Here is a 25,525-nt window from a genome sequence, read left to right as displayed (position 1 = left end):
CGCTCCTTACCTGCCAACTCAACATCAGATCCTGGTTCACCCACAATTTCCTGAAACTCAACCCCACCAAAACTGAAATTCTTCTTGTAGGCACCCGATCCACATTATCCAAAACTGGCACCTTCTCCATGCAAATCGATAACAACACTGTCCTCCCTTCCCCCCAAGTCTAGAGCCTTGGTGTCATTCTCGACAGCACTCTTTCCTTTTCTCAGCATATCAATACCACTACCCGGTCCGCCTACTTCCATCTCCGTAACATCAATCGTATCTGTTCATCACTCACCTCCGACAGTACTGCCATACTTGTTAATGCCCTTGTCACCTCTCGTTTAGATTACTGTAACTCACTCCTTACTGGTTTACCCCTCAAATCACTTCACAAACTCCAACTTGTCCAGAATTCTGCTGCCCAGATCATTACCAAAACCCCATCCTCACACCATATCACTCCTGTTCTCAAACAACTTCACTGGCTCCCCGAGTCCTTCCATATAAACTATAAAATCCTCCTTCTCACCTACAAAGCCCTCCACTCTCTAGCCCCACCATACATCTCTGATCTCCTACATATCTAATCTCCGCCTCGTACACTCCGCTCCTCTTGTTCCATTCTCCTCTGCACACCCATGGCTCGCCTGTCCACCGTGGGTTCTAGATCCTTCAGCCACACTGCACCCCGCCTTTGGAACGTTCTCCCTCACAGTGTCCGGTCGTCTCCCAATTTACCAACTTTTAAATCTTCTCTCAAAACCTACCTATCCGCCTAGCATTCCCAACCTAACTTTCTCAACCTCCGACTCATTGATCATTAGTCTGCAATCCTCTGATTATTTTATTGTCGCTCTGTCTTTGTGGTTTCTGTTTTTACATCTATCAACCACTTCTCAGATGTCCTTCACACCTTTTGCTTTTATAACTTTGTCGCTCTATTTGTTGTTTTGTCGTTTTAAGGCATTTTAACCTGTTGTCTACCCCGCCCCCTTTTTTGCAAATGGCCGAAAAACACATAGCTAAATAAAACTAGCTGTTGTTCTTACATTTTAAGAGTTATATTGACGGCCTTGGTGCCGATTGAAGCAAAAGCGTCACAGTTTTCTATCGGCGCGCTGTAAAATGTGAAACATGACTCCCCTCCCCCTCTAGCGTCGAGCGCTGCCTGCCCAGTGTTGTCTAGGCAACATTTACAGTAAGGAGGGGCTGCGTTAAAGCCCACTGTTGCACCATCTGGCACGACTTCCCGTATGTCGATTTACAGGTCTCATCATTGGCTACAAGATGCGTCTGTCACCATTTACGAACAATTTGACTGGCTAATTCTCCTGTCAATCGAAGTTAGACTATGCCCCCTGACTGGGATTTTCTCTGAGGATGTGAATTCTATTGGTTTTACCGTTAGTTACGCTGTGAAACGTAACAACACGTTTGTTTGAGGCCTCATGTGATTCACAGAAGCTTGCTATGTCAAACTTTATTGAATAAACTGACAAAACAGCCGTAAAACGAAGCGGTTTACGGCTTATTATGAGGAGGACGATGGATTTATGGATTTACTGTACAATATTACGTCTTTTTGGACTAAAACATGGGTGCACTTTGTTCTATGGATTCTAACGAACAACACGATATGCGACACTCCATGTTTGAGTACACATATGAAGTTACACGAGAGAAAGGTAAGGAACAGCGTATTGTACTGTATTTGTACTTTTGTTTAAATATTAAGAATTATAGGTTAGACGTAAACTTAAAATTGGCTTTAAGGGAAACAGGGATACCATGAAGCCACACGAGGATGGATGTAATATGGTCAAACTGTGCAACAATCAGCAATCAATTGAACAACCCGGAGGCTTCTTTAGGAAGAGCAAGGTAGACCAGAGAACAGAATGTTACAATAGCCTAAACAGCTGGAAATAAACCTGAATTAATAGTCTGCTTTCGACAAACATTATTTTATTTTGTCAATATTACCGAGGTGAAAAAATGCTGATTTTTTTTTTTTTTTGCTTGTTAAGGGTGAGTGATGGGTCTTAGCTTACCCCCAGATTTTCCACAGTGAGGGCATGGATACAAATATTATATTCATGCAGAGTGATGGTAAGACCATTGAGTTGAATTTTAAGATCAGGAGGACTGCTAACCAGATGGTCTGATAAATTCTGTTCACAGCTTAACATTGACCCCGAGCATCCCCAAATTTGGGGACTTAAAGGAGTCACTACCAAAAACAGCGTGAAACAATGCACTACTGCAAAAAGAATATAGCGATGTCAAATTATACAGCAGAAACTGGGCTACAAAAATATATAATTTATATATTTTACGTACACAACTCAAATGAGTTATTTAAATATCAAATTTCACACTGCACCACTCTATCGAAAGCTGAGACTGCAGACTGAAGATGTGCATAAAACATGGAAAAACAAAGCATCGGAGAGCTAGAAGCCAAAACACAACAGCAGCAGAAATCGCTATGCCTAATGATAGCTATTAAATCTCTCCTTTTTTACGATTTTGTTGTTTAAAGCATATTTTACCACTAAAGCCTGTTAGACCTGTGTTATGCGACATTCAAATCACTCCAAGCATTACTGAAGGGCTTTTCCAGCGGAGTTCTAAAAATCAGCCCCGGGCTCTTAACATTAAATAGTTTTGTGACATCCAGGGTTGAATGTGAGAATAGCAGATTTCTAAACTAACTTAATTTGAGTAGTTATTGGATTTGAATAGGATGTATAGTTAGATGTCATTGTCATAGCAACAAAAGCCATATTATATTGCCAGATGGTATTACCAACTGGGGCAAGATAAAGTGAAAAATGGTGTGGGCCTAAGTCAGGTCCTGTTGAACTCCAAAGTAAAGCTGTTTACCGCTGGATAAAGTTTTATTGAAAAGGACACACTGTGAACAACATCTTAGGAATGATCTGACCCAGTTTAGGGCAACCCTCTTAAGAATAACTCTTCAAAGCAATAAAATAGAATTTTGTGATCAGTGGTACTGAATGTTGTGCTGAAATCAAAAAGTAGCAAAATCCATATATGTTTATTATTATGGGTCATTAAAGGTTTAGCATTATGAAATCAGTTCTCTGTTGTCCTAAGAATATGTAGGTGACATGCTTGTGTAAAAACTTGACAAAGATCATCCACCACAGTCAACCTCTCAACTTACCTGCTAAGTGGTCTTGAGAAGGCACGGCTGCTGAGCAAAAATACAACAGTCAATCAACACAACACAACAATCTATAATATTTCACTCAGAGTCCAACCCAGAGCGAGGGTCCTGAACGAGTTGGGCCATCTCCACTTCAATAGGATGTTTCTGCAAAATTAGTTATGAATGTTGTCACATTTATTTGATGATACATATATGGCTATGTTAGCCAGTGACTGTGATATTTTATGCTGTTAGATCAAGGTTTCTGTATGACACTGTCTGAATTAACTGCATGTAAGAATGATGTCAATCTTCATGTCATCGGTCAGATGTTTTTCGAAGTTACAGAAAACAATTTTTCTAACCATTACATGATTGTTATGTTAATAATGCAGCTTTTACTTGTACTGTGCTGTTAAATTTTCCACACTACAGTACAGAGGGAAATATGGATATTTAGCCTCTTTAAAAGTAAGCAACTGCTTAAATGTAATATATCATCCACTAAATTAAATATCTATAGAGCTGACTATAGGCCCTTGTGTCTTTGGGGAATAGAGCAGTAAGTATTTCCTACATTATTCTTCTTCATCACAGTCTCTGCATATGAATCTGGGTCCAGAAACACCTTCTCAAAAATCAGCTCCATAAGGTCATCAACATACTTTGCAATAAAAAGTTTGGTCAAATAAAAAGATATTCAGGTTTTTAAATGGTCAAATATTAGTATTAGAACAGACTATTGTTAGACCTTTGTAATGGTCAAAACACACTTTTTGAGATGAGATAAATTTTATTCATCCCTGACGGTAAATTCATGTAGTCTGTATGTAACAGTCCAGTTCATGTTATCGGCAAGTCATCTGCCGTTGGGTAAGGTGTTGCATAGCCTGATGGCAGTGGGGATGAAGGGTCTCCTACATTGTTCAGTCCTGCAGCACATAGAGGTGAGTCATCCACTGCAGTTGCTTCTCTGATCCATTAGGATGTTGTGGGATGATCAGTGTATTCCAGGATGGCCGCTACACTTTTCTGTGTGCATCTCTCCACCACAGTCTGGCCTCATTCCAGTCGAGGCAGTTCTTATCTGCTCTTTCTAAGATTTGTACATTGTTTAGTAGTGTGTTCTTTATTGCATATACATGCCAGGATTGTCTTGTAACAATTGACATTATTCAGAGCTCTGCCACATAAATGTTTGGATAGTTACTGTCCTATTCACAGTTTGCCTGGTCCATAAACAATAAAGAGTGCGTGGAGAATACAAATTATAAGCTTCCCAAACAAAAATCAGAGAAACAAACAATATGATGCAAGTAAAGCAACAGTGAGACTAGCGAATGGCGTATGGTGGAGTAGAGACACTACCACAAGCTAGTTGTCTTTTTTGTTGTAAAGACATGACAATACGTGTTGTCACCAGCTCTGTGCATATTTTTTTTGTTGTAAGATTTGCCAACTTGGGACTAGCAATGAGAAATGTTGCGGACAAGTCATGTGCAAGGCTTGTTTAAATCTGATTGGATGACTGGAGTGTAAAGCCGGCCCTATTGCAGACCAACCAAAACGGCTGTGATTGGCCCAACTCTTTTGAGGCCAGAGGAAAAGACTTTCTATGACAGGGGTTCCAGACCTACATTCTTTCGCTAAGAAAGGAGTGGAGAGTCTGGCTGGCCAGGCTAGTCTATAGGAGCTCACTTGTTCTAAGTCTTTTCCCTTCTTTGTAATACGAATCTCAGTTACTTCATTCAAGGTCTGTGGAAGTGTTCCCTCTTCCAGCGCTTTCTTAAATATTTTTAGTAAGTGCAGAGTTAATATATTACAGATTTTTTTTATAAAACCCATTACACAGGCCATTAGGTGCTGGGCTCTTCCTGTTTTTCAGGAGTGGATGGTGTTATTACGTTCTTAACATGTCAGTTCTGCTTCTAAAGAACTCTGATCCTTCTGATCAAGTGTTGGTAAATTACAAATGAGTAGAAAACTTTGCATAGTTTCAGGAGGTGCATCACAATGAGCGATATACAGCTGTTCAGAAAATTGTCTAAATGCATTGTTAATGTCTTTATGGTAATTATCCAAAGTCCCTGAGTCTGACCTGATTGTGTGTCACTCTCTCTTTCTTAGTTGCCTTGCCAATAAACTTATGTTAATATTTAGCGTTGTGGACTACATGCAACAATTTGCTATCAAATAAGAAATAGTCTATCCTGGAGTATATGTTATGAACTCCAGAATGAAAAGAATATTCTCTTCCAGTTGCATTTAAAGTTATCCATGAAGCTCAACAAGCTGTTGATATATGTGCACTATCCTGCAGACAGTGCAGCTGTATCTGAAACATTCATCTTATTTAACTTACCAGCATTCCAGTGTGTGACAGCACGTGCTCCTTCCACTCTCTGTCTGCCAACCTTGAGATTATTAAGACACCTTGTTTTTAAACATTTCTATCAACATTTATTCAAATTAGTTGAAACCCATTACTTAAACCTGTGTAAAAAGTGAACTCGGTCCATTCGCTTTTCGTCACTGGTGCACAAAGGATCTTGGGGTATGTTTGGCCACAAAAAATACAAGAGATGAAGCCTTTATTTCCAAGGAAAAGAACCCAACATTTATTGGCCATATTTGAAGGAAATGAGACAGCCGTATTGCGATGACAGGCCTGGATTGCAAGGTGGTCTGGAAGCTCTGGATGTGTGTTCCAAACCTGTGATGTACAGTAACTGAAGTCTGCTTATCTATGTTTATGTAAGCTTGCTCAAATATACAGTTTGGGCTGTTTTCATAGCCAGAGACCAGAGAAGAGGACCAGAGGAAGAAGTGTTCTGTCAAGCTATGCTACATATTAAGATGTGCTACTTTGCAGTTTTCAAACCGAAACCCAAAGTCTCTGTTTCCACGCTTATAAATCCATGCAACCTTGCTGTAGAGAATCAGTTCATGAAAGACACTGGCTGATGGTGAGCAATATCTTTAAACTTTTTATTGCGTGTTTTGACCTGTAAACATGTAAATGTTTGCATGTACACACTGGCTTTTCAGCATAATGAAGAAATTAACTGATATTGGCATGCAGCATGTTATCTTTAAAAAAACATCTCTCATTGTAACATAAGTGCATATGTCACTGTACCTTTTAAGAGCACTTTCAACTTAATAATTGAAACTGTCAGGATCCATGTTCAATCGACTTCCTGTTTCTTATTTTGAAGGATCCTGACAGGAACTGGTTGTGGATTATTTCTGTTTCTTTATGTAGTCTAATTTGGTTGAGTGTTTTCACCTGTGCCTTGTTTTGTCCCCTGTCTTTATATACCTTGGTTTGTTCTTTGTCTTGTTGCCGGGTTGTCTGCTATTAACTGCGATGAACTTCTACTTATGATTTCATGTACTGCCGAGACAGTGTTTGAGTTCTCGTTAGTCTTGTTTGGTTTATGGACTGCCTTTTGTTCCTCGGGTTTTAAGTTAAGTATTTGTCTCTTTCAGTTTATTTCCCATTCCCTTCTCCTGTCTCCTCTTTATGTGTGTTCTGCCTCCGGTCATGTTTCTTGTCCCTGTGTTTCATGTTCCGACCCCCGTCTCTCTTGTCCTAATGTTTGTGTGATCTGGTGCGTCTCCCAAATGTGTGTGTGTGTGACCCAGATTCTCTCTAGTCCTGATTCCCTGCTCATGTCCATGTCCCCTGTGGTTTAGACCTTCATGCCCCGTTCCTTGTCTCTCATGTGCAAGTGTTTGTGTGATCTGGTGCGTCTCCCCAATTTGTGTGTGTGTGACCCAGATTCCCTCAAGCCTTGACTCCCTGCTCATGTCCTTGTGTCTTGTGGTCTAGACCCTTCATGCTCCCTTCCTAATCTTTCATGTTCTTGTGTCGGTGTGTGTTGATCTGGTGTGTCTCCCTTAATAAGTGTGTGTGACCCGGATCCCTCCGACTGTGTCTCCTGGTGCCCTTGTCCTCTGTTCATGTTTTCATGTATCCCTCGTGCCCTGGTTCCCGATGTCATGTTTATGTCTCATGTCCTTGTGCTTCCGACCTAGACCGTTTCCCTCCTAACTTGTAGTTTTGGTTTTTTCCTCATTCTGTAATAAAGCCTCGTGTTAAGTATCTAGTACCAGTGTGGGTGCATCTGTTTGGTCCGAACCTTATAATAGTTTTTCGAGTCCTGACAGTTATAATAGTTTTTCGAGTCCTGACAGAAACTTTGTGTGTTCTTCATTATTTTAGCCAACACAGCTATTTGTTACTTACTTTTATTTGAAGAACACGGTCACTTTGGTGAACATGGACATGGTGGGCAGACGGACTTTCAGAAAGAAAGCAAAAAAACGATGAGGTAGAGACTTGTGCTGTTTGTCTCACAGTGATCTCAGTTGGTCTCCTTAGTTACCTAGAGCCTCTTCCTAAACTGCTGTTTACCCCTCAGACTCAAACCCAGACCATAAATTAATTTTAATATTTCTTTGGGTCTCTCCGCTACGTGGGCAGTAAGAGCAGTCTCTACCTTGTCTTCTGTCATGCTCTCTTGCTGAGTGTCTTTCTCAGAGAGAGAGAGGGTCTCGAGGAGTCTGCAAATCTTCAAATCTCTGAATATCTGTCTCTACAAAAAACTAGGTGTGTCTCTGTGTACTGTCTTTTTGTGTCTTGCCACGTTATGCAAGAAATCCCCCTGGTTTGTCCGTCATTGTGCTTAACACAATGTGGTTGGTCCAGGAGATGCTACATCTTTGCTGGTGATTGGTTAACAGTCCCCTAACTGTCACTGGCCTCTCTGAATGAAGAGACTAATCTTTTCTTTAAGTGTTGTAAGTTTTAAAAAGGTTTTCTAAAATGGGAACAATAATTTATTTTCCCACACAGCAAATTTAAAATATATGACAAACAATAACAGCTTCTAAATCACACCCTAGTCTGACAGCAATGCTCTGTATGAGTCTGGACACACGTCAAAGCAGAAACATAACATATAAAGAGCAATTCATAAGTCATTGTGTAGGTTTCAGGTCTTGCCTGAAAGGGAGTAGTTTTATATAACTAAATATTTATTTCCCTTTATTATGTACGGTATGTAACATAAGTCATGCATCCACACATATGCTGAAGCGTTGGACACTGTGCCACTAAGTGTTGATCTCTCATGTGACCCTTGCGTTGTTGTTTTCCCTGCATGTCCTTCCTTGGTTAATAAATTCACCTTCACTGTTCTGCCTTGCCTTGATCTCTTATTCTGCCTGCAATTGAGCAATGGGACTCACTCTCCTAAGTGAATTCCTGAGTGAATATAATGAACCAACCAAAATCTTATCCAGCACCTAGCGACACCTGGAGGTATTTTGGCTATGAGTGGAGTAATTGAACCAGGAGCAAAGAACCACCACAGACCATGGAGCATTTACCCCATCAAGTAATTGTGCCGGAAATGATCCTGACTGATACAGAACCTTGGATTAGCCTTGTTTGTGGCTTCTACAGCCCAACTCCAGTCCAAAATTGAAGATCTGCGGGTGACATCAGCTCCCTTCACTCCACTACCCTGAAACATTTTCAAGCGTCATTTTGCTTTAGTATCCTAGTGTGTCTCAGCCTCAGCTTCCACAAGCATTTCTGTCCCAGCCATTAAAAGTGTTCCTGCCCCTCTGTCTTCCCCAGTCTCCCCATGTTTCTGTCTCAGAGTCCCAGCATAATTCTAATTCAGTTTCCCAGTGTTCCTTACACTAGTTGTGCTATGTGTGAATAGAGTGTCTCAGTCCCAGTTTCTATGCCTCTTTCTGAATCCCAGCCTCTGTTAACAACCAAGGCACCTTAGTATCCAACATCCCCTGCAGCAGAATCTGTGCCAGGATTCCATGTCACCAAGCTACTGAAGAAGCAACATCAGAGGGGCACTGCAACTACAGATTCACCGCTGGGTGGCCCTCAGGTCTGGCATGTTGAGAGTCCACCATGTTGTGCAAGACCTTTCAGGTCTTCCAGCAGCTGTCCTCTAACTGTAGGCTGCCTAGAATTTCGATTAAGCAGAAGTAAAATATTGGATTTTACTGCCATTGTGGGAATTTTCCAAAATTCCCAAATGTTTATTATTTCTAAATTTTGGTCAATGTGAAGCTATAACTGATTGAATTTAAGTTACATCTTTTGAGGTGGCAATTCTACACAGCCAGTTTAACATAATGTTCACTGTGTCATTTTAAAAAGTGATATTATTCCATTTTGTGGTTACAGCTTCTTGCATGCCCAAAAAATCAATTAACACAGCATACCCAAACACTGATACAATATACACCTCTGACTTCAGAAGTGTTGTTATTGTGAGTTGCAGTATTTCACTTAACTGATAATGCACTTAAATGAGCTAGGAGTCAGATTTAAGGTCACATGTAAACATGATTTTTCCACTCTCATTGTGATGGTTCTGACCTTGCAGATTATGTAGCCTCAGTCATGATATGATAGCAGGGGCGATAGAACAATTGCAGCAATTATTGTCTGGGGAGTTTCATTACCACCACAGTGTTGGAATGACTTCATGGTTTAACAATCACATCCATGCTGGTATCTCATGACCCTGACAAGCAACATCTTTAATTTGATGGCTCCTACACAAGAATTCTGCATGCAAATGTCCATTCAGCTAAGATTAAAGTGATTGGAAGTGAGATATTTGTTGTGCTCCTGAGAGAAGACAGCATTGTCATCTCAGATTCACTAGCCTCTGCTCTGCCTGCTTCTATCCACCCTCATGGGATTACTTCCACTAGAGTTGAAAATACCCTGTCACTTAATAAAAGCCTCCCTCAATTACAGTTTATTTCCATTTTTTCTCTGGCTGTGGCAGATGAGACTTAGACATGAAATGGAATTATAGAAGTTATAAATGCAAGATGGCAAAGCTGGCACAAACAAAAGCCATTTGTCTTTATTCACTGGGGAAGTCTGAGAGAAGCCTCATTATGCGGTGGCTTGAATTAATCCCGGGTCCTTGTCTCTCCCTTTCACCTTGGCAGCCTGATACAATGTATTACAGGGCTCTTAGAATCCTGAACACATACTATAACCCTTGGTGCAGGTTACTGATAGACTTGCATGTCAGGTGGAGGAGAGAACAACAGTGAGGTGCAGGCCTAATGTGGAAAGAACAAGTAAAGGTTGGATGTTGCCTTCTATGACAGTTTCTAGATAATTTTTATTCCTTTTTTGTTATCTAGCCAGATTGATACAGATGAGAAGTACACCTCCATAATCTGCTTCACAAGCTGCCTGTGATTAGAGAATGGGCATGGTTTGATTTGTAACACAGATATTGTCACATCCCTTGCTCAAAACAATAATATATCTTAATAAAATGGAAAATTAATGACAATGATTACCAGGAGAGGACTAAGTTTGGTACCAAGCAGCATGGCTAACATTAGAGTTATTAGTATATATAAATAAACTGAAATTATTTTCAACTAATTTCAGTGTAATTGATGCCCACATTTAACCTACTATAACAGCTGCAGGCAATAAATCAGTCAGTATATTATATAGAATATATTATATTGTAGTAAATAATGGAATTCCATGTTAGAAAATCAGGTATTTTGTGTTTTTTGTATTTCTGTTACAGTTTTATCAAAATTAACAATACTGGATGGTTAGAACCATAGAATGTGTGACTTTAAATTGTGTGTGAGGTTCAGATGCCCAGAGGAAATACTTCTGTGCAGAGATGTAGAGTTAATGATATTACAAAGGAGCTATACTGTAACACTTTATCAAGTAAATCAGTTACCATTGTTTTGCACAGGATTAAACTGAGGGTAAGAGCCATTATGCCTAAATATATTCTTCACTTGTATGATAATAATAATAATAATAATAATACAATTAGTAACTGCAGGGACATTGACCTTTGAAATGCTGTCATAAAAAAGAAAAAAAAAAGACTGGGCTTCATAGAGAGCAACTTCAACCTCCCTCTGAACCAGTTACTATATGAACATCTCTGTCAGTTTGCACTCTTATTTATTCATATTCATTTGGACAACAATAGTAAGTGATCTCTGTATCCCTTAAAACTGTGATGATCTCCATGAAACGTGTAAATAAACTCACTCTTGAAAAAAAGATATTTATGATTTTACACTTGCAAATGGAAATCATGAACATGAATTATATGCCTCATGACAGAGCTGTTAAGAGAGGCTGGCATACTTTTTTTATGGGAACAGCAATCCCAAGGCTATTTGTCAATAATTCAAAGAGATAGTTTTTATCATTGTTATGTATTGAGCTGAGTTGTGCCAAAAAATGTTAAATGATGATGTTAATGTAGCAAGAAGGACCAGCAGAGAAATGAATTTTCAATAACACTTGAGATTAGAGGGTTACACCAATACTGACGGTCACTTGCTCAGCTGGATACTGGAAGATTTGCATTGATTCCTGAAGGTTACAAAGCCACACGTCATGCATCAGAGACACTGAACATCTGTTGGACCAGATGAAAGGACGTTCTTCAAGAAAGATGAGTTAACTAGCTTATCAGATGCCCATAAATTGCTGAAGCAAAGCCAGAAACTCTGGACGGTGTGGCAAAACAGTAATTGCCGCCTAACGTATTGCAAGCCACAAATTGTATGACCAAACTGTACTGCTCAGAATTAGTAACATGTCATGAATATTCAATTTAATGACTATAATGTCATATCATTCTATTTCATAGTACTGAAGCTGAGAAGGTTGTATATCTTAACAGCTAGATCCACTCTGCAACACGTTACATATATCTAATTCTGCCATGTTGAACTGAGTGTAATCAATGTATTCATCAGAGTTCACCTTCCCTGGGGACATTCTTTCATCCCACTCATATGAATTATCATCTGTCATGTTTTTGTATCCAAAATAACCCGAAGATTGTTGTTTGTTTATGCCTGCATTTCGACTATTGTTCTGCATGCTTTGTGTCACCAAAACAACTTGTAAATGACTACCTCTCCTCCCTGGAAAGCATCTACAATGTTCCTTGTTCTAAAGGTTTACTAAGGTTGTAGTGAGAAGGTCACTAGCTGTTTTAATTTAATTCAGGAGTTACATCCAGAATCAAAATTTAAATCTCTGGAATTTCCCCTGAAACACGCACACACCTCCTCCTCACAATGCACCCCGCTGTGTGAGACCACCTGACATGGCATAAACAGCCACAGCTCCTTGGTATGTGTGAATATTACACTATTCTATAAGTTTTGCTTTCTTTCATTTTCTTCAAAGGCCTGGCTTGAACCAGCTCCTTTTGGGTCAAGCGGCGACTCTGTTAAATAACCTCCCAGTTTTTCGACCTGTGCAATTTCTTCTCTTCTACTTGTCTTCAGTTCCTATTTAGCTTACAGTCAAGTCAGAGCCATTTTCCACATTTATTCATCCAGTATCAAAGTTGCATTTTGTAACCTTTGGTAATCAACTCAGGCACTCCACTGGACCAACACCATGACAGCTGACAATTGGGTTGTCTGACCCACTTACCTGTGAAGCCATCCATCCACCGGCCTGCATCCCTCAGCAGCTCAGAAGGAAACAGTTGTCATCACAACCCGATGATGACACGGTGGAGCCACCTGGACATCAGTCTAACACAATGGCAGGACCAGCCATGAGACCAGCGGGTTACCACCATCACCGAGTACCAAAACACTATGCTTGAGTTATTCTATTCCTCTCTCAGGGTCAGGTTGGTCACGTGGGTTCCCACTGTGAAACCATAACTCTGATCACTTCTTCATAGTCCAAACCTGACCGCACTACAATCTTACGATTCAGATCTCAAAACACAAACTTAAAAATGGACACCTGGTAGATTTGTGAGGAAAAGTTACCAAAAGTAAAAGATTGGATTACATCTGTAGTAAGTTGGAGGTCAGTGAACTTTGTAATAATGAGGTGAATTTGCAGTGGCTTCTGGGAAAAAAGTAATACTCTTATATGTCACAGTGTTCCATTTTACCATTTGCTTGCCATTCATTAACATTGTGTTTATTATGTCTTCTGTTTGCCCACATTACCTTGACAGTTCAGATTCCATAAATAAAAATCAAGCATATTTGAAGCTGCATTGATTAACCCATCTCCATGGTTTTTATCATAACATGCTGAAAACATTAAAATTCTATAACCTTAATTCCTGACCACTGGAGAGAGCTCATCAGGCTTTTTAGCAGCAAAATGCTTGATTCTGTTTAGCTTCTCACTAACTTTGTCTGCCTGCTGTTAGCTGTTGGGCATGTGGGTGGAGTTGGGTGTGGCTTCAAAAAAGACAATGGAGAGGGTACAGTTGTGGGCTACAAAACCAAAACAGTGAGACTTTTGATTGATGTACCAATCTGAAGTGGTCAGTCAAGTGATAATCCTTTGTGTGTTTACTATCATGAACACTTTCCACTACACACAAACATTTGAAACTATTTTAATACCAGTAGTTATAAGAGAGTCAATTTGAACACATCAGTCATAACGCAGAAATCTGATCAGTCAATTAGCAATTGCAATGTGTGTCCCATGCTCAAATTAGACTCATTTTGCTTTTTTTTCCATCCAAATCAGTATCATTGATGAATCCCATGTGCTAATAAACGCCTATACCTGATACAAATGCAAAAACACTGCAGTATCATGCTTTACGGTTGATTTTTATCAGTTATAAAGTGAAAAGTAGGCTTACAATGCAGAAGGGACAGCCTAGTAAATACCAGTAAGCTTAAAATGCCATAAAACAACACATCTTGTTTCAAATATTTTGTTTAATCTAACAGACAGAGCCTCAAAGCAAGATTCTGTGCCATGAAATAAAAAGGTCAGAGAGACCAATTAGAGGGTTCAGCATGGCTGCAAAGATAGATGAGGCAGATATATCAGATGCACAGTCTAACATCAATATGATCTCTGTATCTTGATAATAATTTAGATATTTGGATTGGCACTACCCATTAAAATAACCCATTAAAAGATAAGTATGAGGGATACTGAGGCATTTACTGAGTTTGATTACTTTTAAGAGGACTAAATGAATTTAAACTTATTAAAGTCTTTAATCAAAAATTACTTCATGAAGCAGATTATCTATCTAAAAATGAAAAACACTTCACTCTGTTGGTTTAGCCAGCGGATAACAGCCATCTTTTCATATTTGACTGACACACGAAATATGATAATTTGGCTGCCTTAAAAACAAGAATGATGCACTAAGTGAAGCTGTCAGAAGGTGCCTCTTCTCAATAACAGTAGTCAGAGTCCTGTTGCCACATCCTGACAGTTCTAAGGCTCTTTGTTGAATTGTGATCCCCTATGTATTACGACAGCATCTGTGCTTTCATTTTCAATTTTACCGGCTCTAAAGCCCCATATGGAGACTGTCTGAAGCGATTCTGTCACTCTGTATGCAGATCTTTCAGCTCTTTACACTGCTACTTGAGTTTCATCCTTGCACCTTGTTGCTTGGAAGCAGATGCATTAACAATTTATTTTGAATCCTTTCTTTCAGTAGAATGATTAAAAGATTGGCTGTAGTGCTACTTTGTGCTCTCAACAAACTGGATACAGTGCAACAACTGTTGAATTCTAACATGAAATACACCATCATTCCATTCAGCTGGGCCACTGGAGATAAACACCGGAAGACGTGCCTTGAGGTTTATTTATTCTTCATATACACTTGGAATTTGCAGGTAGCAACAACAGTCAAGTAAAAGCAGAATCTGGTTTCTTTTGGAGCACCTCTGCAGAGTGGAAAACCTTGAAATAAGTTTACACCCACCAGTGCACAGCAATACATTAGAGACATCCAGCTCAGCGATGTTTAACACCGTTGCTCTATCAAAAACAGTTTAATATTTCTGTATGGATCTTCTTGTGCAATAGTTCACCTGGGACGTTATTATGCAGATTGTGATGTTTTAACATACATAGTTCACCTTCTTATTCTTTTGGAAATAAGTTTGACAAGCCTAGGTGTTTGTGTAGAACCTGTTTGGCTGGTTGTTATTTGCCCCATTAGACATATTTTTAGTAATAAATATGTTCAAAGGTGCCTTTACTTTATAACTAGAGTACTATAGTAAAACACTGAACTAAATGTAGTGCATTTATTCAAAACATTTGAGCAGTGGAGAAGAATAATAGAAAAGGGAGTCACAGACATGTTTTCCCAGCTGACAGATTTTCTTCACATGAACAACCTGTCTGTGGACACAATGAAAACTATAGCCACCTCTCACCTCCCCGCCAGCATTTCAGATTATACCATGATTTACAGTAAACAGTGAAGCTTGGGACTAGGTCCAAGAATTTGTGAGTCGGCATACTCCTCAATGACTGAGCCCAGGGCATATGTGCATATGGAAAATAACACTAGAATCTGCCTGTCAATAGACAGGCACACACATCTCACTAATTGCAAGTAAGCTATTGTCATTGCAAATGACAAGAAATCTGAATTTATGCATGAAGAAAGTTATATAGATGTTCTGAACTAAATAATAGTGAATCAGAGGAGACTAGTTCCATGGTCCAATTCACACATCCACACCATAAAGCAGGCATTGCAAAAGCTGGAAAGTAAGTGGCTTTCCCCAAACTTAGAATTTTACCTAGCCTGGAAAAAGTCTAATAACATATAAAAAAAAACTCTCCACAGGCATACTATTCCTCACTAATAGTTTCTTTTCAGCTCTGTAGCCAGGCTGACAAAAAGTCACAGCTCTGTTGATCCCAGTGTTCCCTTAGCTCTCAGCAGTGATGACTTTATGAGTTTCTTTATATATATATATATATATATCTCTAATCTCTAATAGTTATTTTATATATATATATATATATATATATATATATATATATATATATATATATATATATATATAAAATAACTATTAGAGTTAAAAAAAAAAAATCAGATCCTTCATGCAGCTGCCACAGATGAAGTTTCTACTACAGTAGCTCTTGAATCATCTGTAAGACCTTAGTTATGTTTAGACTGCTTCTCTCCCATAGATCTCTCTGAATTCACATTAGCAGTTCCTATATCTAAATCATCAATATGTCTCTTAGACCCCATCCTGACTAGACTGCCTTTATTTAATTCATCTTTAGTAAACCTGGTCAATTTATCTGCAAAATTAGAATGGGAGACAGAGCCTTTAGCTATCAAGCTCCTTAATGGTGGAACAGCTCCCTGTCTGGGTTCAGGAGGCAGACACCCTCTATACTTTCAAGTTTAGACTTAATACACTCCTTTTTGACAAAGCTTATATTTAGAGCTGGCTCAGGTGACCCTGAACCATTTCTTAGTTATGCAGCTTAGAGTGTCTGAGGACTCCCCATCAGTGCACTGAGCTCCTCTCTCCTATTCTCCTCTCCTCTCCTCTACTCCCATTTCACATGTATATGCCACCATTGAATGTCTCTAACTTTGTGCCTTCTCTCTCCTGAACTCTTCCATCAGCAAGTGTACCGGACCTTCATAGTCATGAAAACAATTGTAAACATATGGTACAATAATGGAACCATCACAGTTTTATTAGTTTTAGGCACAAAACTGCTTAGTAGTACAAAATAGAACACAAAGAACTGCTCAGTTTGTTCTTGTGAAAAATGTACATACATTTTTATTTTTTCTATCAAAATGTCAATGCAAGCTCTAATCCTTAGGACAGTAGTGGACTATTCCATTGAATTCCAAACACTGGCTATGGACACTGAGCGGGGGGACGGGGTGCTCATTAAAGGCCTGAATGAACATTTAAAGGATGAGCTAACTTGGTGAGATGATGAGCCCGTCAGTCTGGCCCATCCGTGCTGACATGCTAGATGGACACTTATTAGCCCACGTCACTCACGCCATGGAGCCGCTTCATCTCCTCCGGTTGGGTAACCACCAGATTACCAGATTAAATAAAAGTTACCAGATAAGTTTTAAAATCATTTCCTCGTCCAAACACCACTCGTGTTAGGTTATCCCTGGCTCTGCCAGCATAATCCCCCAATAGATTGGGTGCTGGGGAGGGTCGCGTCGGAGTCCCTGTTCTCTCTCTCTCTGCCTCCACTCCGCTCTGACCCCAACGGCTGAGTGAGACATTCTCCCTGAGACGCCACCTGACTTATCCCAGGTTCCTAAATGCTGCCACGACTTAGCCACCATGGCAATGGAGAAATAGGCTATATTAGGGAGTCCCTGGCGTCGGGTATCATTCGTCCCCCTCCTCTCCCATTGGTTCTGGCGTTTTCTTTGTAGCCAAAAAAGCACCCCTGTTTTTATTACCGCAGCATCAATGTGAAGAACTGCTACCCCCTGCCCTTACTGGCCCAAGGTTCTTCAGGGGGCTACGGGCTTCACTAAATTGGATCTTCGCAACGCCTACCACCTTGTCTGCATGTGGGAAGGCACTTTGAATATTGCATCATGCCATTCAGTCTAATGGCCCATCGGTCTTCCAGGCACTTGTTAACGGCGTGCTCAGGGATTACATCAATAAATTCGCGTTCGTCTACCTTGATAGTCCTTACTCTGTCCATGACGGTTCATCCAGTTTTTCACATCTCCCAGGTCAAACCGGTTCCACTCAGTGCACTGAACCACCCCACCAACCCCTCCCCACTTTCTCGCCTCATCAACAATGCGCCAGCCTACACCGTCTGCAGGCTCCTGGACGTCCGCCCCAGGGGCAGGGGCTTAAAATATCTGGTGGCCTGGGAGGGCTACGGAAGAACACTCCTGGGTACCTCTCTCAGTGATCCTGGATCTGGACCTGGTCCGTGACTTCCATCGCCGCCATCCTGAGAAACCTGGGGATCGCTGGGTGGCACCCGTAGTAGGGGCGGTACTGTCATGAGGTGGCAGTGCTCGCCTCTCCCTCTCCTTTTCCCTCTTGTGTTGTCTCCACCCTCTCCTCTCGTGTCTGTGCGTTTTCCTCCTTGTCTGTCATTAAGTGCAGGTGTGCCGCATGAGGGAGCTGCAGACCAAACCAGCTACACCTGTCAACCACTTACCTTCCAACGCCATAAAAGCTCCGGTCCCTGATGGTCATACTGCCACTTCGTCCGTTGATCACCACAGTATTATTGTGCCTCTCTGTCCTCTGCTGAATTCAAAACATGGAAGAGAGGAGGATGGTCGACAAAATCAATTCCATACTGGACAATCCTGCCCACCCACTTCATAAGGAACTGTGGGGAATGAGAAGTTCATTCAGCCACAGACTAATTCCTCCTGAAGCCAAGACTGAGAGACTCAGGAAGTCTTTTGTGTCCATGGCCATAAGAGTCTATAATTACACAATATAAACAATAACGCACACACACACCACATACACACGCATGCACACACACACACACACATACATACAACCCCCCCAAAATAAATAACTACTTTATTACATTATTAATGACTATAATTCAAATAATATTAAATTTAATAACTTTAAATTAAAATAACTGCTGTAACAACTGAATTTCCCCTTGGGGATTAGTGAAGTACTTCTTCTTTTTCTTCTTTTATGGCTCCAAAAAGAGGACATGTCGGGAAAAAGAGTATGTCTGGTCAAATGTGCTTGGTTTTCTCACAGCGTGCTAATTGTGGCACACGTGCCTTAGGTTGCCGACCCCTGCTCTAGATAGATGTAAATATAGATATCGAAAGATAGATATATTGTTGGTCATCTGAGGTTGTATTTTCCTAATGTTAAGAACTGCTAAGGACTACATGAGTACTACATAAAACAGAATTGAAAGAGGTTGTATTTTGTTTTTCATACGTCTGTATAAATAATAGGTATCTGTGGGGACTTATGTTTTGGATGAGGTTATTTCCACAGTGATAATTTTACACTTTTTTTCTGTTTGACATTTTTTTTTGTTAAGAGTGAATGACAATAAATAAATGGTGGTGACAGGAGTCTGCAAATATGATATCTTCAAATGAAAATTTCTGGCAGACACCTGCTTGAGTCACTAAATAGAAAAAGACAGCTGGTGTTTCCATTGCTTGATTGTATAAGTTATAAACTCTTTAGGATTTGTCTGTTCACCTTGTGATTTTCATTTCCATTTTTTTTTCTCTAAAGGATGTTTATTTGCTTTTTTGATGAAAATAATTTACATAACTAACAAACGCTGTGAGAAGCGAGTGCAGATGCTGTGTGCTACAGAATTGCATGAAAGAATAATGATGAAAGACATCAAGCCCTAATGAGGCATCTGGAATTGCATATAAAATGTCAACCTGGTGTATTCCTTCACTCCCTGAGAAATTAGTGCTTGTCCTTGATGCCTTTTGCCTCAGTGAGAGGATGGATGCTGTGATTTGGTTGCCAAATAGGATTTCTTTTTGTTTTGTTGGACTGTATTTGATTGTCTATAAATACAATGACTTCAAGTACACAGAAACAATCAGGCAGCATCACACCAGACTGAGATGCTTCATAGTGAACAGAAACTTTTAATTTACATTTCATCATGAAACACACCAGCAATTAGATTTGTTCCACTCAAATACTAGGAAACCCATGGTGTGATTGACTTTTATACAGCTGGCTGTATTGAATGAGGCACCAACAATTGTCTACAACACATGACTGAGATTTAGATGTCAGTTTTATCGTCTGTGCTGCTTAATTATAGCGACTCAAACTCATAGCAAGCAACAGGGTTAGAGCTCCTCAAATGCCTATGTTGCAGTCTGGCAGATATTAAATATCAGTTTAAAGGTCAATTAAGCTTGATTTTCACTCAGAACAAAACGTGTCTCACAGGACCTTAGTAGGCAGTTGAATTAATTACCAAAAAGGTCTTGCAGATGAAAGTGCTACTCAGATAAAAGTGCTGCTTGAATGGATCAGCCAAAATCAACCCATAAAACTCAAATTTCTATTAAATTTGGTATGGATATCCAGTCAAAATAGGATCACTGCTGCTCCTTGACCACCACTACAAGTCACATTCTCCACAGAGTTCAGCCCCCGCAAATGGGTTGTTCACATTCATGTTAAGAGAAATACCAAAACAACATACTCTTCATATCCCAGCTAGTGCAGTTGAGCAGCATACAATCATCTGTCTTTTAGCCTGCTCATCAGTGTTTGCTTGTCACAGCATTTTAACTCTTTGACCTCATTACTTTAAGAGCTTTGTTGAATAAAGACATGAAAGATCATGGATGTTTTATCTGCTTAAAAAATATGTTTTTTTGATATTTGTGACTTTAGTGAAAATTAGATTGTGTTGTATCACCAATTTATGCAGAAAACCAGGAAAATGCAAATAGTGCCTTTTTTCTTGCAACTGTATCTGTGATCACAGATTTCTATTAAGTTGTGATCATAAGAAAACAAAGATAGTGAGGCAACAAAACAGAACACAACTATGGCCTATCTGACTTTCCATCTACAAATCCCAATAATTATTCCCTGACCATCTTCTATTTTCACTAGCAGTCAGATACTGCATCCACTTTGTGATTCACTATTTAATGTTAATCTGATTGTTTTAGGAGGAATCTGTTATCCAAAACACATACATGTTCAGTAAGTACCCTATAGCATCTTGCACTGATGGTTGAGAATAGCTAAAACTGATTCACATGACTAAATTAATTATTTCATTGAGAAGCTGTTAAACAGGCTTAATAAATGCTCTCCTTTCAAATACCCATCAAATCTGAGGCTAATATGATAAAATTACACATTTGCATCATTTACACCCAGCTATTACAATATATCTTGAAAGTTTCAGTCCTGTATTTTTTTTTTAATCTATAGTTTATCCTGTAATATTAAAAAATGAAATTGACTGTACAACATAACGAAAAACTTTATATTCACCTAGAAGTTTTTCCTTCCTGGTAAGTGAAGATACATTAAGTTTGAAATGACTTAATGACACAGTAGAGACATTTCAAGCATCTCACCATTACTACGTTATCAGTGTGAGAGCTAAAGCCCGCAGTGAGAGCTACTCTTTTATTCAGCTGGCAAAATTCCCTGTGATTGATAAAAGATTAAATAAGAAAGGCTGACTGCTGCTGAGACACTTTATGCAGATTTAAGACATTACTCAGAGGTAACTAGTTAATTATCTACATGGACAGCAAATCAACCCACTCCATTTTTTTAAATACTTAGAGTGAATAATTAATTCACTAACAATGTTAGTGCTGGCCAAAAATGAACAAAAAATTCTACGGATGCTTTTACAAATTTAAATTGTATCAGTTCTCTATAGTATGCACTGGTGAGTACTGCCATAATGTTTAGACTTTCAAGTTCAACAACAAAATCTCTGTTTCCCAGCTTTCTTATGTCCCCAAACTGACTGGTAGCCATATAAATGGAAGCATTATAATTTTAAGAAGTGTTCCAAACTCATTTGTGCACTGTGTAACAATACTTTAAGCAGTGTGAGTTAGGACTTTACCCTTCTCGGTTTACCTATGTTGTATGTGCTTCATACTGACAAGTATTCAATATTCTAAACTTGTACCAACCTGCATACACTATTCAGCCTGACTATATTCAGCTACTGCTGATCCAGCTCTGGTGCAGACTCATCACTCAATCCTTTCTGCACGTGCCTAAACTGCTGTTTATATGCTGAATAATACTAAAGGGCCTGCTTGGGGGCAGTGATCACCAGATTTGTTCCTGTATGAGATTCAAGCAGTGGATTCAGTGCTTGTTAGTCTGTGAATCTTCCTGCTGCCTGTAGAGTTTACTATCCGGATGTCCCAGTATCTCCATAAAAAGCCTCCATTTAATCCAGAATGCTGCAGCCAGAGTCCTGACAGGAACTAGCAACAGAGATCATATTTCTCCTATATTAGCTTCTCTTCATTGGCTCCCTGTAAAATCCAGAATAGAATTTAAAATCCTTCTTCTCACATACAAATCCCTTCATGATCAAGCTCCTTCATACCTTACATACGACTCTCTTTCTCTCTCTCTTTCCATATGTTGCCTTGGTTCTGGAACTGTATTTTTCCATTGTGCAGTTGTTGGTAATACTAATACCAACCTTCACAATGTTTTCCTTAGTGTTTCTTGTTGCTGTTCTTTTCTCTCTTTGCTATCCACTCATACCAACTAGTCAAAGTAGATGGCCACACAAACTGAGCCTAGTTCTGTCAGAGGAATCTTCCATTAAAGGGAGTTTTTTTGCGACACTGTCACCAAGTGCTTGTTCATAACAGAGTTGTTGGATTTTTCTCTGTAGTAAACTTTTTGCTGCCTCTCCAGGAGACCACAGCATAAAATAGCACACTTGCTACCACAGTCTGGTAAAACATAGCTAGCATCTTCCTGCAGATGTCTAAGGACCTAAGTGTTGAGCTTACTGTGTACAGTGCCTTGAGATGGTTTTCATTGTGATTTGGCACAAATGAAACTAAATTGAAGTGAACTGTGTTTTTGTAATAACCTGTTAGCATGACCTGGAAAAGTGGACACATTTGTATGGTGGAGCAACTTTCCAACACCTACCAAGCTGGCCATCTGATCTATCCTCCTCAGCTTTCCAAGTCCCGTTATGTTGCTGAACAGAACTGGTGACAAATGGCAGCTCTGCCGGAGTCCGACATGCACTGGGAACAGCTCTGACTTACTGCTGGCAATGTGAACCAAGCTCCTGCTCCGGTTGCACAGAGACCAGACAGCCCTTAGCAAAGGGCCTTAGACCCCATACTCCCAAAGCACCTCCCACAATCTTCTTCTGACATTGCCAGAATTTCATCACAGGAAACAACTGATTATATTGCAATTGATTGGTTTTAGCCTAGGATTATAGCAATATTTTAGGATTTCAAATTTGTCTCAAATGACCAAATCGGGGCCAAACTCACAGTGTGCGTCTAGCTTTAGTCCAACTACCATTACCCACAAAACTGTTAATGCAACAGTCTTCCTTTTTTCTAAAAAGGCGACGTGCTCAGTGAACATTATAAGCCAAGACTCACTTTTGTTAACTTTCTATTCACTGGATGTTCCTTGCTATGAAATCCATTTAATTTTAATGAAGGGTCCTGCAATGACAATATTGTTTTGTTGAGGTAATATTTCTGAATTTAAGGACTGACACTGTTGGATTTGTTTCTGAGGAGGGCAGTATTAAATGCAGTTGAACTTTTTATGAAGGAAAAGATAGACATCATTAGATATTATTTGCCAGTGTTACAAATAAGCATTTGGGTGAATGGGAAAATAGTGTAAAAGAGCTATACAAGTATAGGACCATGAGATATTGGCTGATTTTTAGGCCAACCTCCATAATTCTGCTGCTGTCTTACACGAGTTGGTAGAAACATGCTGTGACAGAACACTGATATATCATCAACATTTGCTTGATAATATGCAGAAATAGCTGCCTATTATGACCAACAATTAAGCTATGAGAACAGTAAAAGTGAACCAAACAAAATGTTATGGAACAGACTTGCACAAACTTGCTATATCATTCCAGTTTGTGTGTTAATTCTCTTATTCAAAAGTCATATTATCCTGTAATTTGAGTGTTCTAATAGTTGCTTTACAAGTGATTTTTGAACATTTACTATAAAATATGTTAATTGGTGACATTACGTAATGTTATAAGGACAGTTTTCTTCTGGGCAGTTAAAACTATATTTTTCATCAGTTATTGCTTCCTTATGAGCACATCCCCATAAATGTATCACCTTAAAAAACTAAGTGAAATACTTTGCTGTCAAGGATATTTTAACAAAAAAATTCAAGGTGATAAATGAAAATTAATTAGTGTGGTGAGTTATCACTATGGCTGTACTGATAAGAAAGACACTGGGCCAGAATTACTAATTTATGTCAATGCTTGAACAATGCTGCTGGGTCAGCATTCCTATTTCCATTTCATCAATAGGGTGCCTCACATATTTTACAAGGTGATTTGTTCATTAAGATGAGAATAGGCAACAGCTTTCAGGAGGTAAGTAGTCACTTCAAAGCAGGGAGACACATATCAAGATGAGGAGCTGAGATAAACATAAAACTTGGAGAGGTGTTTTGTTTGCACAAGCAGGGTGACAACACCAGAGAAACGCAGTCTAATGCAAAAACTTGTGTACCTTGGTACCAGCCGACTGCTGAACAGAGTCATGGCTTTGAAGCTCATCACTCTTACTCTTCACTCTTACTAAAGTTGATTCTGATTCTGATTCCAGGGGTTCATTTTGGAGCATTTCTGACATTTAATTTTGGCATTGTTGTCACATATATAGCCTTCTTATAACAAAGCTTGGTAGAGAAGCTCAAAGTAGATATTTTTGTCATCCTTTTACAGGTACCTTTGTTCCCCTTCTGCTAAATGACTATAGATTCCTGGTCACTTAATCAACGCTCATTAACATACTAGAGGAATTCTTAATGGGACTTGAATTACTCCCAATAACTTCAGCGCATAGCAGGTCACCCTACTCCCAGGGCATGGCAAATTAAAAATTCAATATCTAGTCCTCTCCTGCAATTATTCCCCCAGTGGAGCCAGATCGATGTAACAACTAAGAAAGGGAAAATATTCAGTTCCTAACAGCTCTCTACATTATCAAGACTCTTCTCCCAATCAGAATTACATTACTCAGTTCATAGACTAAGCCGATAAAATGACTCTTAGTGTAATATGTAAGACAGTAAACATGTTTACACATTGCAAATAACACCAACAACAAATCACCAAAAGTCAATTTTGTTTCCTGGAGACCTGAGTGAGCAAAGAGAATCAGCTGATGTGTGAACACCGATCAACTTTGTCAGCTGTGGAAAACTTTATATCGGTCTGTGCAGACACAGTGGGAAACAATATGGTTGTTCAAAGTTTCCACGTTCCCTGCAGGGGTCATGTTGGAGAGCTACACTTTTTTATTTCAGTATCTTTTTTTTTTGTCTTTGCAAAAACAACTTATTAATAGAAAATAGCTGCAAGCACTATTTTAAAAGGTGCACTCTACCAATTTACCATGTTAAAGCCAAATTAATAGTTGTGATGGGTACAACAGTGGCCCCCGTGGTAACCCCCAAACTATGAGAATGGCACCATTAAATCCTAGGAACACAATTTGAAAACTCTGTCCAGGAGAGCACAGTCCTAGGAACAGCTAAGATACTGAACAGGACCCTAAAGCTACCAGGCCTCTGGTAGAAGACCCTAGCTTGAAGGAGACAAAGACCACCCACAGGGGCGAGTAGGGAATTGTTTTTATATATATATATATATTTGTATGTATATAAACTGACCAGATTTTATATATATATATATTTGTATGTATATAAACTGACCAGATTTTTTTTTTTTTACATTTTCGATGACAATCCTATATTTCATCACAGACTGAG

Source organism: Mastacembelus armatus, chromosome 1 (assembly GCF_900324485.2).
Source record: "Mastacembelus armatus chromosome 1, fMasArm1.2, whole genome shotgun sequence".
Taxonomy (NCBI): domain Eukaryota; kingdom Metazoa; phylum Chordata; class Actinopteri; order Synbranchiformes; family Mastacembelidae; genus Mastacembelus; species Mastacembelus armatus.
Note: the sequence above shows the minus strand (reverse complement) of the source record.